Genomic DNA, 16633 nt, shown 5'->3' with positions numbered 1-16633 from the left:
CTTTCACCAGACGAAACCACAGTATATATCTCTTAGGTCAAAGGTCACATTTTGAACACTGAGTGTGTGAATCTTTCATTACAGATATGTATAGCTACAGGTCGACTATTGTAGCGTGGGAAGCATTTTAAAGCAGTGGTATGCATATGGTGCGTAGTATTAAAATTCTAAATATTATTGCATCTTGGTTAAAGAGGCACATCATTTTTTACCCTTCGGTCGTAAAAGGCTGATGGGGTACCGTCGCCACCCCGCCGGGCGGACGCCATCCAAACAAGGCGGCGTAGGAGCTTCAAATTGGTACCACAGATGTGTCTGCTAAAAATCTCGGAAAAGTTTGAATATCAGTGACCTCGACCTAAAGGTCAGGGTCAAAGGTCAAGTTTTATGAAAATCTTGTCAATGCGATAACTCGAGAAGGAAGTGACCCAGGATTCTCAAATTGATACCGTAGTTGTGTCTATTAAAAATCTCAGACAAGTTTGAATCTCGGTGACCTCGACCTGAAGGTCAGAGTAAGTTTTCTGAAAATGCTGTGAATGTAATGACTTGATTTTGAAATTGATACGATGGGTGTGTTTATTAGGAGGCTGACGAGTAGCGCTGGCGGTTGCTAGTATTAACTTTGTTGTTTAGATAATATGTAAAGGATCTAGAGCACGGAGGTCAAACTCATTTGATTATCTTGCTCTTAAGTAGACCAGTGAAACTCATCTTTCTGTCAATAATGTCTTAACAACATAACATAAGAGCTGAGTGAACATTATGTCTCTGTTTTTATACATAATAAATAATTAAATGCTGCTGTAATAACTCATATTATGAGAAAGAAATTACACAAAATGTCATTTAAAAAAAAAATTTGCTTGTTTGTTTGTTTTTGTTTTTTAACTGTTGACTTACTTTTAAAAAATCCAACATTAGTGAAAAAACAGCTCATTTAATTATTTTACTATTACTTAATTATGTTGATGTAGTATAAATATCCATGTGGGAGATTTTTGTCAGTAGGAAAATGCTGTAAAATGTATTAAAAATACAGTTTATGTCCTCCTTCACATTTCCCAAAGCTGTCCAGTGGGCTGGATTGTAGTCCGTGCTCGGCTGATTCAGGCCCCCGGCCCTTATGTTTGACACCCCTAACTTAGAGGATTCAAACTAATTCATCTTATACCAATTTCAGACACAAAGCTGCTGCTTTTTCCTACATGTCAAGTTATACAGCCCTGAAGATTGCACATAACAAAAACAAGTTGATTCTGTTACTTACTGTTAATGTAGGTTATCCTGCTGTGAACTGCAGAATAAGAATTATATCCTTTAAACAGGAGGAAATGAATGAATGAATGAGAACTTCAGGTCTTTGAATTATATGTATAAAGTATTTAATATTACAGAGACGTAGGAAAAAAAATGCTGAATGTTGACAAACTGTTAATTGTTGCCATCGTTGACTTGGTTGACGTTGGTCCTCTAGTGTTTCATGGATGTCTGTCTTTTTAAATATTATTTTAAAAATTCTCCTCTGTACTCTACAGTTCTAAGGTGGAAATGCTCAGCCATGTAACTCACTGCTTCTTATGCTTACAAAAACATGAACAGGTTAAAAACGTAACCTATAAATTCCCTGTATTGTTTTCCACAGACACGTACAGTCTCTACAGTGTCTCAGTATTTCAGAAAACACCAGAACACGTTGTCGGTTTCTTTGAACTGAACGGTCTCCTGCATGAGTTTGGGGTCAGCAAAGTATTTTTTCTCTCATTTGTACCATACAGCAGCCTGACTTTCTTCTTTATTGAACAGATAAAAGTCTCTGACCAAAACAATGCAGTGATGTATTGTGAAGTCATGCCCTTGTTGAGGTGGTTCATTTAGTTTGAATCTGATGTACTTTTCATGGCCTTCATGAAAATTGCATCTGTTAAGTTGAGCCACAGTATTAGTGTCCAAAGACTGTCTCTAAAACGTGACATCCTTGCTTTGTGAAATACAAAGAGATTATTATTTTAAGTTTATGTTGGTACAATTTCTGATTTACTTTAATGAAAAGATGTTTGTGCCAGAACAGTAATCTTTCCGTCTCTTGCAGGAAAAAAAATAATTAAAGTTAACCCGCTGGTGTGTACCAGTTTCTTTTCGCTCGGCTGTAGACTTTCATCAGCTGATCTTTATCTGTCAGACCAAATTCCCCTTTGAGTTGGGCTCAAACATAAGAAATCTGCATTTATTTATGACGTTTTTCTTTTCTACTTCCATCTTTTCATAGCCACACATCCTGGAGCTTAGAAGCAACAAAGCAATTACACTTTTGTCTTTAGCACCTTTTAGCCAAGCTCACTCTGTTTCTCTGAAATGTTAATTAGGTCTCCTTTTTTTTTCTCCAGTTGGTAACACTGTTACACTGCAAAGCTATTATGCTGTATGATGTGTTGGTCTAAGTACTTCTGAGCTACTTACACATTGCTGCCCTATCACCTGGTCCACCTACTGTAGTCTGTAGCAGCTTCGGCACTGAGAATAGTCTTTTTTGCTGACTTCAGAGGAGGAAGAAGCATTTCCAGCCAGCCTGGGTTTATTGAGAAAAGGTGAAAAAAGAACTGTGGAACAACCTGCGTGTGACCTCCTGGTTCCTGGTGTACAAACCTGAGCTGATCAAGTGTCTCGATGAGTGCAAGCTTGGCTGACTTTCAGAATGTCAAGCTGCAGAGATTTTGTTTTCAGTGGATTGGAAGTATGATTTTACACCTAGAGGGAAAAAAGGAGGAAAGAAAAAGTAGGAAAAAAGGAACCAGATTATTTATATTAAAAATACTATCTGGCTTTTGTGTAAATGAGCAGCTGTGAAAACAACACCTCCTATTACTGCCCTGATTTTATTCTTTCTCTGTGAATTTGCATATTTTATCTCCCTCCTCTTTATTATGGGGGACCTATGCTTCCATTTTGATGTGGTTTAAGAAACAAACAGTGAAAGAGATGAAGGGCGGGTGGGAGGAAAGAAGAGGGCTGCGCTGGCCGCATCATATTGAGTATTTTCCAGTTGATTTTGTTGAAGGCTTCTCAGCAGCGTACCTAAATAAGCAGCAGCATGCTAATGAATGGAGAACGAGTGTGATAATTTACCAGACAAAGAATGGAGGACTGTGAGAGAGAGCCAGAGACAGAGGCAGGGAGAGAGTTAGGGGCAGCACGATATTGAAAATATTTTGAAATTGTTTGTCATCAAACAATTATTTAACACCTGTTTCTATATAGCCCATATGCCGGGAGGTTCTTTTTCTCAAGCTTATCCTGATAATGCTTAGAATAAATATTCGCTGTGTTACAAATACAGTAATTTCATGCACTGTTCCCACAGCCAACCATGTGTTTCATGTTTTTGCATACAGAAAAGGGGAGAGAGATGGGGGGGGGGGTGTAGGGGCTAAACTCAGAGGACACTAAAATGACAACATAGAAGCACAGACTCTGTCCTCTTTCTAAAAGGACGATGTGACGAAGGCAGTAAACAGTCTGTGAGCAGGCTGTGGGCTCTGAGATTATTTCTTTGTCACCAGCAGAGCCACCAGTGTTGCTGAGCACTGCTGTGGAGCAAATCCTCCTAGAGAGGACTGATTGGATTTTTGTTCCAGGGAGCCTTTTGTGTTAGCAGCATAGGGACTAGATAATAGAGGTTGATGCCATTCTGTCTCTGTGTTATGGCTGGTGGAGTGAGTTTTTGCACTGTGTGTGTGTGTGTGTGTGTGTGTGTGTGTGTGTGTGTGTGTGTGTGTGTGTGTGTGTGTGTGTGTGTGTGTGTGTGTGTGTGTGTGTGTGTCTTTAAACAACTACTATATTACTTTTTCCAACTTATTGCAGTTCTCCTTGCTTTAGAGCTTTCAGGATGATAAGTATTCATTTATTTAAGTTACTTTACTTTCTCTTTTAATCTATAGTTTTGACTATGACGAGGCATTAAAAGTACCGCACTGTTAAAGCAGGACATACTGCTGGTATACATACAGTAAACTGCCAAGAGACTCAATGTCTGGTTGAAGGTCATTTTCAGCCTGAGTCCTTCTGTCAGATCTATGTTTGGAGCATGTGGCACAACGGGTGTGTATGTTGAGTCCTGAATGTATAAATAAAAAAATATACATAATTTATTTCTGTAGGGGAGATTCTTTTTTTTAATTGCCGCTCCAGACGCTGAAGTCTTTTCAATCTAGAAAGTTCCTCAGCTCATTATGTCTTTCTGCTGTTCTGTTTGTGTGTGTGTGTGTGTGTGTGTGTGTGTGTGTGTGTGTGTGTGTGTGTGTGTGTGTGTGTGACTTTGTACTGACCTCTGTTGGAGACCAAGGAACTATACAGATAGAGCTTTACTGGCCAATCATAGTCAACAAACCGCTTATAGCAGACATTCAGGAAGGGAATGGTTATGTTTAGGTTTCTCGATAATTCTGCTTAACTCTGTGTTTCTTTTTTAAAAACATGTTATTTGGAGACTGAATGGTTTTTGTTACAGGAAACATTTTACCATTTGTACCTGACCTGGTTCCTGCTCGGTGGGCTGACTGCAGTGTGCCTGTGTGTTTCAGGCCTTTCAGCGGGTGATTGCCAGATTTGTGTTGACTGTTTTCTCATCCATAAAACTAAATGTGTCTCTCAGCACCGGGAGAAAAACAGTGTTTCCCATTGTCACATCAGCTGGCATCCTGCATCTGGACAGCATGACATCTGGCTTTCTTTTTTACACTGAAAGCAAGAATCTCAGGAAGTCTGTGTGTGTGTGTGTGTGTGTGTGTCCTGGCTGAAGAACAGAGAAAATGCAATGTTATGCTGTTTGTGTTGTCTTTTTGATGTAGAGGAAATAATTTTTTGGGAAATATCTGACAGGTAGTGACAGGTAGGCATAAAGTAGGGCCAACGTAAATGGACACCACTGCATATATGTACACAGATTTAAATGTGTTTTGTCACCATTATTTTTTTAACTGAAACAGGTCCATTTGCATTGCAGATTTAGATATAAATTAAGATGTTAATGGAAGCATAGAAGATAAACTCTGCTGTCCTTTAGAGACTCACAACTCTTTCAGCGGAAATTAGTGCAAGAAAATAAAGTAATGTGGGGAAAAAATAAGCAGATTGTTGGCTTTTTATATCCTTTTTCAAACACAGCAGCTGCACAACATTAAGCTCAGATTCAGTATTAACCTGCCCAGGTGTACAGTAAGCTGTAGTGGAGAGATTTGAGGTCAGTGACCTTGCCTGTCCTTGACTACTGTGTGTGGGCGTGGGTCTGTGGATGGCCAGTTGGTGGTTAAATAAAGGCCGTTAGTTGTCAAAGCTCTTTGGCCCTCATCATGCCCCTGCAACCTCGATCTGATCCCCCACCCATCACCACGGGCCTTCCATCCCCCAGTGAGGAGTGGGCTGCTGGTTGGCCCAGGTTTTATCTGCTATTATCTGTCAGATGTTATGCACCCATGAGCCTGGCTGCCCCTCTGCATGACGGGCGGCTTTGGTCGCTCGTCCAATCCCAGCGGCTCCCCGCTGTCTGTTACAGCTGCAATGAAAAGTTCTCTGGCTGCCTCCGTCTCTGTCTGACAGCTGCCCTGGAGGAAAGGGTAAGAGAAGCACAGGGAAGAGGAGGAAAAGGGGGGAAAATACCATTAAGATGAGCTGTATTCCCACAGACCAAAGCCTGCCCACCAGCCATGTGCTGCAGCTCACCTGGCTGCCAGATAAGTGGAGATTAGAGGAGAGGAGAAGGTGGAAAAGGTATTAGAGGCATAAGAAAAATTCTCTCTGAAACCCGGGGACAGCCTTGATACTTTTAGGATTTCTTGTGTCGTGCCTGACATTTGATGCCGACGCAGAAAGGGCACAGAGGCAGACAGCCCATGCTGCTATTACACAGATAGGCCAATCTGCACTCTTTCATATATTTCTGCTTGTTTGTTCCCTGTAGTCTATTGTTCGACTTGTTGCTGCAACTGTATAAATTACAGTTTAGCGAGTTTCCTATCTAGTTAGCAGAGAATAACAGTCTGGTGACACTGGCAGGATCAATGCAGGTCCACAGCAGGAGGCAGAGTGGCCCTAATGAACTGAATTGACTGGTGCTGAAATATGATCAGTATTTCTCTGGTGGTCATTATGTTCCTCGTGAAGAAGATCAGTGTCTCCTGGGTGAATCACTGAGTATGCACAGCATGAAGTCAAGGCCTGCACTGATACCATTCTAAATACTTAATGAAGTATTTATTCACAATAAGCTTTGCCACCGCATGTGTTTGTGCTCCACACACGTCTTTCTTATTTCTGTCTCGCTTTCAGTCAAAGGTCTGTTTTTCAGGCCCCGCAGCATTAGTAACTGATGTCCTTGTATGAGACTGCGCTGTTCATTTCATGGGCTATCACTTTTTAAATTGGTGAATGCCTTCTTCATGGTTGATTAGTAATTCATGCAGAGCTAATTAAGAGGCATAATAAGAGAAAGCCTGGTGAGATGATTCAAACCAAAATAGGAAAATGGTTTTACCCCGGACAGTAAACAGTTGTGATTGATTGTAGCAGAGCGTTGACCATAAAAGACGTTTATGCCTCTCTGAACCCGTCATCGTGGAACCGCACATCCATATCTTCATTTTGCTCGGGGCTACCCCCATCTTGGAGTTTATTTCCAGAAAGTTGCCTTAATGATCCCTGGCTGCCTAATGCCTGGCATTGTCACTTTGCTGATTGTGGTGTCTGCATGCTGTGGCTGCCCTGCCAACAATCATCACGCACACACCTGTACCAGCATCTGTCCAACCTGCAGACAGGCACAGGTGTTGCCTTTAGATTGGCTGTCGACGTGCACTAAAGTTACTGCGCACACTTTCTTTCCATCTTCTGCTCTTTTTCTCTGTGCATTTGTGTGTCGCACATACAAACGCACACACGCGGGGCTGTAAACTTTAACTGTCCGTCCATCTGTCCGTTCGTCTTTGGGAGCTCTTTATGATTCCAGGCGCAACACTTCATTCATGACGTGTGTGCCCACAGTCTAATTCCATCATCAGCATCATTACTGCTATTATCCCGTGTCTCCCTTTAATGCAGGCTAATGGATGACCAATAAAGATAGATGAGCCTGGCAGTGTGGAGCTAATAGGCAGGACATGATGTCTGGCTTCTGTCCTGACTCGAGTCTTTAGCCGATCAAATTCCCCCACAGATAAAATATTGCTAAAATATTATCTTGAGTTATTCCTCCGCTTTAATGAATCGCTGTAGCTCCAGCTAATTAGCGTGCCAATAGTTTAGGATAAATCAGAACAGACTTTGTGGGCTTGACTAATTGTTAAAAAAAAGGAGCATTATCGATTTATTAAATAAATAGCAGCTGTGAATTTATTTTCTAACGGTTAAAACTCAACACACAACAATGAGCACAGAGCATTTCACTTTAAACTGTTTTTGTTTAACAGCATTTTCGGTGTGCAGAGGTCATTTCAGACCTAGATTTGAAGGCTCCTCGGTGGCAATAACTTGCAGATATCCTCGGCCCATGTATTTCTGTTTATACATAGAAAGAGAAGTTGCATAATCACATAATTATATATGCTAGAGTTTGTTTATTTTGATAAATATCCCAGTCCCGCTCTTTGTCCTTTGTAGTGATAATTTAAACATATTATTTTGTCCCTCTCCAGTCCTCTTACTCTAATAAATTAGAATATTTAAAATTATACAATATTAACTGCTTGGGTGGCTTTGATTTTTTTTTCTTTTGTTCCATATTGTTGCAAAATCCAATAGAAATCGTAGAAAAACAGATCATATGTTAAGTAGTAATCAATACTGAAGAAACTTCATAATCAGTCAGCGGTTCATTGGGGTAAAAAAGTGGATTTAGTTTGTAGGTTTTATATAAATTGCACACGCCATCCTTACAGACTAAACTTATGGTATAAATACTATGTTATCATATTTAGTTTTGAATAAAATATTTGTACATAAAAATGCATTATAGCAAGCAGTTTAATGTTTTCAAGGAGCTAAAAAATCTGTAAAGCTGATTAGAGATACCACAGATAATTCAACAATGCAGAGCAATGATAGTGAAGTGGAAGACCAGTGAACATAAAAGAGAATATATTCCTTCAATTTCACTGTCTTCATAGGTGCAGTGCAGTAAAGTGAAAAATATTTATCTTTGTGCATATTTGTCACACTTATGCTTATTTTCTTTAATATTGTTGAATCATGAACGCTGACATTAACTGAGGCAAGCAAGGACCTGCAGTTCTTTAGATGTAGTTCTGGGTTCTTTTGTGACCTCATGGATGAGTCGTCGAGTAATTTTCATTCACCACTGTTTCGAATGTCCTCGATTTGTCGGTAACTGCTTTCACCGTGGTTCTCTGAATTCCCAAAACCCTAGAAATGTCTTCGTAACCCCTTCCAGACTGATGGATTTCAGTGACTTTGTTTCTCATCTCTTCTTCAGTTTCTTTAGCTCCTGGCACGATTTCTTTCTGATCTTTTAGTCAAGTTCATTTTGTCAGACAGGTTATATTTAAGGGATTTCTTGATTCAACATGTCTGGCAGTAATCAGACTATCGAAGGTGAAATCAGCTTTCAAAAACGTGTGGTTAATCACAGTTGGTAAATGGCCTGTAGTTGTATAGTCCCTAAGGACCCCAAAGCGCTTTACACTACATTCAGTCATTCACACACAGGTGATGGCAGCTACATTGTAGCCACAGCTGCCCTGGGGCGCACTGACAGAGGCGAGGCTGCCAGACACTGTCCTCTGACCACCACCAGTAGGCAACGGGTGAAGTGTCTTGCCCAAGGACACAACGACCGAGACTGTCGGAGCCGGGGCTCGAACCGGCAACCTTCCGATTACAAGGCGGACAGCCAACTCTTGAGCCACGATCGCCCAGTTAATCCTCGATTTAATAAATGGTGGGGGTGGAATGGGTGGTTTATTATGGCCAGGTAGGTTTGGATAACTTGTTTTCCTTAATGAATGAAATAGTCATTTAAAAACTGCATTTTACATTTACTCAGGTTATCTTTGTCTAATATCAACATTGCCCATGTCCACATGCAGATACTGTCGTGGTTGACCCAGCATCTAGTTTTAGGATGTTTCGAGTTTTCTTTGAGATGTGGTTCATGTCCTGTCACTGTATCTAGTCCTCAGTATAATATTGTTTCTTGTGCTTCTGAGTTTCCCTTTGTTTCCAGCCTGTGATCTTTTGTGTGTCTTTTCTGTCTCCCCAGTCGGTCATGCCTTCATGTTTGTTAATGTCCTGTCACTGTATCAAGTTCTCATATCTTAGTCCTTATCTCAGTGTTTGTTACTTCCTATTTTATTTTGAAACTCCCTGGTCTTGTGCGTGTTGTGCTTAGTTTTGCTTCCCTATGTCTTGCTAGTCTGATTCCGTTCAGCTGTGTTTCCTGCTGTTTCCAGTCTCCTTAATTACCTGGTGTGTATATGTTGTCAGAGTCTCTTTTTGTTCTTTGTCACCTTATCCGCTGTGGTTTTGTCCTCCTTCGGGAGTACGTTCTCCTTATTGAGTTGGAGGTTTGGTTTTCCTTGTTTTGTTACCCTTGTTATTTTGCACTATTAGTTTAATAAAGCCATATTTCAGTTTACCCCTATGTTTGGGTTCTATCTCGGTCGGCCACACAACCAGACTTAACGGATACAATTTCTTTACAAAATGTTGCCAATTTAGACTGTAAAGTACTATCTTTAGCATGACTTCGCCATTTCATAAGCATTTGATATTAACCTAAAGTATACAGGCACATAGTCTTGTCTTTGAAGCATAAACTAACAAATAAATGATGATACTCCTCTCCAAGCTACAAAGCATGTATAAACAATTAATATATTTAACTTTACAAAATCTGGAGTTTCAGTTCCAACTGAAAAGTTGTTTTTTCACTCTTAAATTTTCTATAGTTTGTACACAGGCTATTGTTAAACGTGTCAGAGTTCCAACTTTGCCTCAGGATATCAGATATCCTCATCTCAGCTGCTGCTTTTATGTATCTGTCATTCACCACTCCGGTATGTCCCGGTAAATATGGAAATCCTGTATACATGTGTCCATCATTACTGATAAACAGCTTTATCATATTTATTATGATTGTAGTTGCTTATTATTATACTGATAAGGAACTTACCAGATGGACTCCAACTAAACTTTCTTATTCTTCACTAAATACTAATTTAAAGGCGGTTTTGAGTTTGCCGCTTGCGTGCAGTGTTTTCTCACCACGCAGTGCACGAAGGAAGCAGAGGAGATTCTCACAGCTGGTAATAATGAAAACAAATTCAAGTTGTTTATCGTCACTGATATCTTCAAATCAAGGTTGTGGTAACAGAGCACTACATAAACGCAAACAGTTACATTTTGCTCCCTATCAGAGAGGTGCCACTCTCCCCATTACAAGTTAGAGTACAATAAGAGATGATTTTCAAGATGTTATTTCAACCCAGAGCAAAGGAAGATTTAAAGTAAGATCTCATCTTAGTTGAGTATATTTCTCCTAGTCAAAAGTGAGCTCAATAGAATATCAGAATTAGATTTTCACCACTTTCTCGAGCTTCTTAATTTCAACTCCTGAGAAACGGCTTTCCTCTCATCTCAGGCTTATCCCAGTGTAAGATCCTGAAATACTTTTTTCCCTCCCTCATTGCACTGATCTGTCTGATCTGTATTTGTCTGAAATAATCAACTTTTAAGATAACAGTACAATCCAAAAGCATACTGGATAGACTTATAAATGAGCTTCCATAGTAACAGAAATTTGTCACAGTGATCAAATTCAAGTCTCGTAGTATGTTTTATCTGTTCACACTTCTAAGACCTATATATAAAAAACATTTTGTTATTGATGTATCAGAAATCTAATTATGCTTGTGTGTCATTTAAAATACACATCTGCTGGTATGGTTTTAATAATATTTATTTTCAATTTAAATCAAAGATGTAAAACTTCAGTTTTCATTTATCATTCTCACATTTTTTTCAGCAGTATTGACACCAAACAGTTCATCAACCATACATACATTATGGAAGCCTTTGCTGAAAAGAAAAGAACAAGGGACAATGTTTCCCTGCCTGTAACAGAGTTACTGGGGCCTCTCCCTGGAGCCAGCAAGCAGGGGTGCGAATACTTGTTTCCCCTTTGTTTGATGCACGTACATTTGCCTGCTGGGCAAGAGGGTTGTTTCCCTGTTCCTTAAGGTGGGGAACTAGTCCTATTATTTGCAGGTATGATCACATGGGCAATGACAGTGAAACCTTGTGGGGTGTGATCTTAGGAATGGCCTGTCAGATCTGAATCTGAGTGGTGTTACATTGTGATTTCTGTGATAATCATAGTTTGTCCAAAACAAACACATTCACTTGGCACTAAGCTCTGTGGCAGGTCAATGATCAGTTTTGTGTTGATATAACTGGAGCTGTAGCAGCACATCTTAGACACTGCGATGTACAGAGTAGCGAAACTGTCAACTGACCACCACCTGGTGGTGAGTTGGGTCAGGGAGTAGGGGAAGATCCTGGACAGGCCTGGTGCTCCAATACATAAAGTGAGGGTACATGAGGTCCCGGTCCTTGAGTTCTTCAACTCCCACCTACAGCAGAACATCAACAGCATTCTGCAAGAGGCTGGGGGGACTGAATACAAATGAACCGTGCACCTCCACTGCTGAGCCACCTGACCATAAGGTGGTTGGTGCAGGTGGTGGACTCTTGAAGTGAAGGGAGTCAAGATTAAGAAGGAATCCTATCAGACTTGGTTAACCTGTGGGATAGTAGATGCAGCTGAAGGGAATCAACAGAATGCCACATTGACAATACCTGAATCAAAAACTTAGGTATGGAAGGTATTCAGAGAGGTCATGCAACAAGACATCAGGAGAAGAAAGCAGTGAGAATCAGAATCAGAGAGACTTTATTTATCCCCAAGGGGCAATTAAGAGAATGTAGTGCTGTTGACTTGAAATGAGGACAGGCCAGGCAGTGGAAGCAATACTTTGAGGATCACCTCAATCCCACTGACGTGCCTTACATAGAGGAAGCAGAGTCTGGTGATGAGGGGATGACTTGAGGTTACCGAGGTAGCTAAACAACTCCTCAGTGGCAGAGCTTCTTGTCGTGGAACTCTGTTAATTATGCTAACAGTCCGTCCAAGAAATCTGTGCTAGAGACTTAGTAAGGGAAATGCTAGAATTTTATTTGTGTTCCTTAACACTAATTAGCAGGTATCTGTCCCTGTGCAGCACACTCATAGAGAACATGGATGCACCTCGTTAATGTGCAACTTCCCAGAATAAGTTACTAATTTAGCTGCCACCTTATTTTACAAATATCAACATTTCTGGCTACAAAAAAACCCCCCAAGATGACAATGTTTTTATTTGTAAAATTTCAGTTTCGGAACAGCACATACGATGGCTGTCACTCTGACTTCAATCAACAATGAGTTATGGGGCTTTAACACAGGATGTACAGTGGGGCAAAAAAGTATTTAGTCAGCCACCGATTGTGCAAGTTCCCCCACCTAAAATGATGACAGAGGTCAGTAATTTGCACCAGAGGTACACTTCAACTGTGAGAGACAGAATGTGAAAAAAAAATCCATGAATCCACATGGTAGGATTTGTAAAGAATTTATTCGTAAATCAGGGTGGAAAATAAGTATTTGGTCAATAACAAAAATACAACTCAATACTTTGTAACATAACCTTTGTTGGCAATAACAGAGGTCAAACGTTTACTATAGGTCTTTACCAGGTTTGCACACACAGTAGCTGGTATTTTGGCCCATTCCTCCATGCAGATCTTCTCGAGAGCAGTGATGTTTTGGGGCTGTCGCCGAGCAACACGGACTTTCAACTCCCGCCACAGATTTTCTATGGGGTTGCGGTCTGGAGACTGGCTAGGCCACTCCAGGACTTTCAAATGCTTCTTACGGAGCCACTCCTTTGTTGCCCAGGTGGTGTGTTTTGGATCATTGTCATGTTGGAAGACCCAGCCTCGTTTCATCTTCAAAGTTCTCACTGATGGAAGGAGGTTTTGGCTCAAAATCTCACGATACATGGCCCCATTCATTCTGTCCTTAACACGGATCAGTCGTCCTGTCCCCTTGGCAGAAAAACAGCCCCATAGCATGATGTTTCCACCCCCATGCTTCACAGTAGGTATGGTGTTCTTGGGATGCAACTCAGTATTCTTCTTCCTCCAAACACGACGAGTTGAGTTTATACCAAAAAGTTCTACTTTGGTTTCATCTGACCACATGACATTCTCCCAATCCTCTGCTGTATCATCCATGTGCTCTCTGGCAAACTTCAGACGGGCCTGGACATGCACTGGCTTCAGCAGCGGAACACGTCTGGCACTGCGGGATTTGATTCCCTGCCGTTGTAGTGTGTTACTGATGGTGACCTTTGTTACTTTGGTCCCAGCTCTCTGCAGGTCATTCACCAGGTCCCCCCGTGTGGTTCTGGGATCTTTGCTCACCGTTCTCATGATCATTTTGACCCCACAGGATGAGATCTTGCGTGGAGCCCCAGATCGAGGGAGATTATCAGTGGTCTTGTATGTCTTCCATTTTCTGATGATTGCTCCCACAGTTGATTTTTTCACACCAAGCTGCTTGCCTATTGTAGATTCACTCTTCCCAGTCTGGTGCAGGTCTACAACACTTTTCCTGGTGTCCATCGAAAGCTCTTTGGTCTTGGCCATGGCGGAGTTTGGAGTCTGACTGTTTGAGGCTGTGGACAGGTGTCTTTTATACAGATGATGAGTTCAAGTAGGTGCCATTCATACAGGTAACGAGTGGGGGACAGAAAAGCTTCTTACAGAAGATGTTACAGGTCTGTGAGAGCCAGAGATTTTCCTTGTTTGAGGTGACCAAATACTTATTTTCCACCCTAATTTACGAATAAATTCTTTACAAATCCTACCATGTAGATTCATGGATTTTTTTTTCACATTCTGTCTCTCACAGTTGAAGTGTACCTCTGGTGCAAATTACTGACCTCTGTCATCATTTTAGGTGGGGGAACTTGCACAATCGGTGGCTGACTAAATACTTTTTTGCCCCACTGTAGCACTTTAACGCTTGCTGCTGGGTCCAGCACACAGTTCAGTCCCAGATTACCCCAGAGCAGAAGGTGGAGGTGAAGCATAGCTGCAGTTTCCAAAACTTTCAGTGGGTATCTGTGTTTTCTATGCATTGCTCTTTACCTCAAGAGTTTTAAAAGATTCATAAAGCTATTAGCACACAAGAAATCTAAGGTGCACTTAAACAGGGCGCCAATTTACAATAAGCTATGTAACTGTCAAAAACAGAGTTATTATAGTTTTTTTAGGTTTTGTTTTTATTTGCTTTTAAATTTCATTTTCAGTTTAGTTTAATTTTAGTTTCAAGTGTGGGTACGCTCACTTCAGTTTCCTAAATATAATTCTGTTCATGTGGATGAAGCGTTTTCAGTGGGAGAAACGTCTCATTTAAGTGACTTCTTCAGTTTTTTGGGATTTCCTTATCTGGATGATTGAGTTTTTGTTTGTGAATTTGATAACTGGAGTTTGAAATTGATACCGTGGGTGTTTCTCCCCTAAATCTCTGATGCATTTGAATCTGTTCCCTTCATCACGCGGGGTCACCACAGCGGGCAGCTCCACGTTTGATTTGGTGAATTTTTACACTGACACATCCCCAAAAGGAATTTTTGTCTCCTCCAAGGATGTTTTGCTTGTTAGGCAAATATGTAATCACTACGATATAATTTATTTACTTTAGGCACAAGATATAAACCTTTCCTGCATTTTACCATCCTGCCTGCTGACCAGCTGAATGGATCCTTTCTGTTGCCTGCACAGGCAGTCACTGCAGTACACAGCGGTCAACATTCACATTTGTTGACCCTTTGAACCCTAGTTGCAACATATATATATAATCAATAAGCTAAATAATTACGCACACCCCACTTTTCAGTTATTTATTTGTAAAAAATGTTTGGAATCATGTATGATTTTCATTCCACTTCTCACGTGTACAACACTTTGTGTTGGTCTTTCACATGGAATTCCAATCAAATTGATTCATGTTTGTGGCTGTAATGTGACAAAATGTGGGAAAGTTCAAGGGGGCCGAATACTTTTGCAAGACACTGTATCTGTTTACCAGGCTTTACAGTTGTGTTTCTTTTGTTATTCCTAAACCAGACAAGAACATTTGTCTTAAATTAGTTTATGAAAGACAGAATTCAGAATCTAATAAGCTTCAGATGTGAAAAGGATTATCGGGTGGGGTGGGGGGCCGGGGGGAGTACTGTAGGCAGCAATTTTTCTTTCTTCTAGAAAGGAAAAAATATTTGGATGATGTAGCTGTTGTTGCTGATGATGATTGCTTGTCCTTTTACATCCAGCTGGTTATCAGAAGGTGAAAAAAGTAAAAACACCTGTGTAGGTTGACCGTGGTAGTTTGTGCTTTTATATATTTAGAACTAAATCAATACGGTGTTGTACATTTATTGGGTCTGCAATATATTGGTAATTGAGACTGGCAACAGTTACAATAAATCTTATTACACCAGTCAGAAACATGACACACATACCGCAAATTCTCAATTATTGATCTCATGTTTTAAACCACAGTCTTTAGTGGATTGCTGCATTTGTGTCCTGTTTTATTACTGCTGCACATCTATTTCTTGTGTTTACAGTATTTAAGGTATGCTCATCGTTTCTCTGAACGTACTGCAATCTCTGGGGCACCTTTGTTGAAAAAATTGTTTACATTTTCATTTAGCTTCTCCAGGCAGCAGGAATGATATCGTGAGGTTTTAAACACTGGTGATGCTCCAGAAACTGACCCGCCTTATGCTGAAGGGCCCAGCTTTAAGGACGGGAGAGCCACTGAACAGAAGCTCAGATTAACAATAATCCCTTGTTCAACTTGTTGAGAACTTGCTCAAATCTCTCGTCTATCACTCCCATTCCTGTTTTATTTTGCCGGGTGTGCCAGACTGCTCCACTTAGTGTAGACACGCAAGATACCTCTGCCTCAGCCTCAGCCTTCTAAATAACTGTCGGTCCATTCGCTTTAAAATGTGGAAGAATTCAGCTTTTGTAAATGTATAAGGAATGTGTTCAGCTTTGACAGTTCAGCTTATGGATTCTTCACAGAAAAGTGAAACGAGCTGGTCTCTCAAATCAATAACTGGCAGATGTAACTCTGCACTGAAAAGAGTTTCAAGTGCTGCTCCAATAACTGCAACAAAATGAGAGGCGACGTAATATGTTTTTCAGAGTTATTGTCGTTTCTTTGTTTGTTTGGAAATGTTCTTGTATACATCAACAGACTCAGGGACGGGTCACACAGGAGAGTGAACAAACATCACGGGGAAGCTGGCATTTGAAAGAGGCCTAATCACAACTAAACTAAATGCCTGAAACTATGAAATGAAATATCAGACGTGTGTGTGTGTGAGGGGGGGGGGAGCCTCTATATAGTTCTGCATCAGTTACTTTTCAATTACAGCAGCCCAAGCAGAACGAAATTGTTAGTGTCATTTATCGACTGTGGTGCCCTCCATTAGAGTACCAACTGAGAGAA

At 40.7% G+C, this 16633-nt stretch overlaps 1 protein-coding gene across 2 annotated transcripts in view; it reads left to right on the top strand.

Moving 5' to 3' along the window:
* Window positions 1-16633, top strand: part of agbl4 (AGBL carboxypeptidase 4) — a 359648-nt gene that overhangs the window by 261069 nt on the left and 81946 nt on the right. The window lies entirely within an intron of this gene.

The sequence above is a fragment of the Astatotilapia calliptera genome, chromosome 23 (assembly GCF_964374335.1).
Source record: "Astatotilapia calliptera chromosome 23, fAstCal68.1, whole genome shotgun sequence".
Classification (NCBI taxonomy): domain Eukaryota; kingdom Metazoa; phylum Chordata; class Actinopteri; order Cichliformes; family Cichlidae; genus Astatotilapia; species Astatotilapia calliptera.
This window is presented reverse-complemented; position numbering and strand designations above follow the sequence as displayed.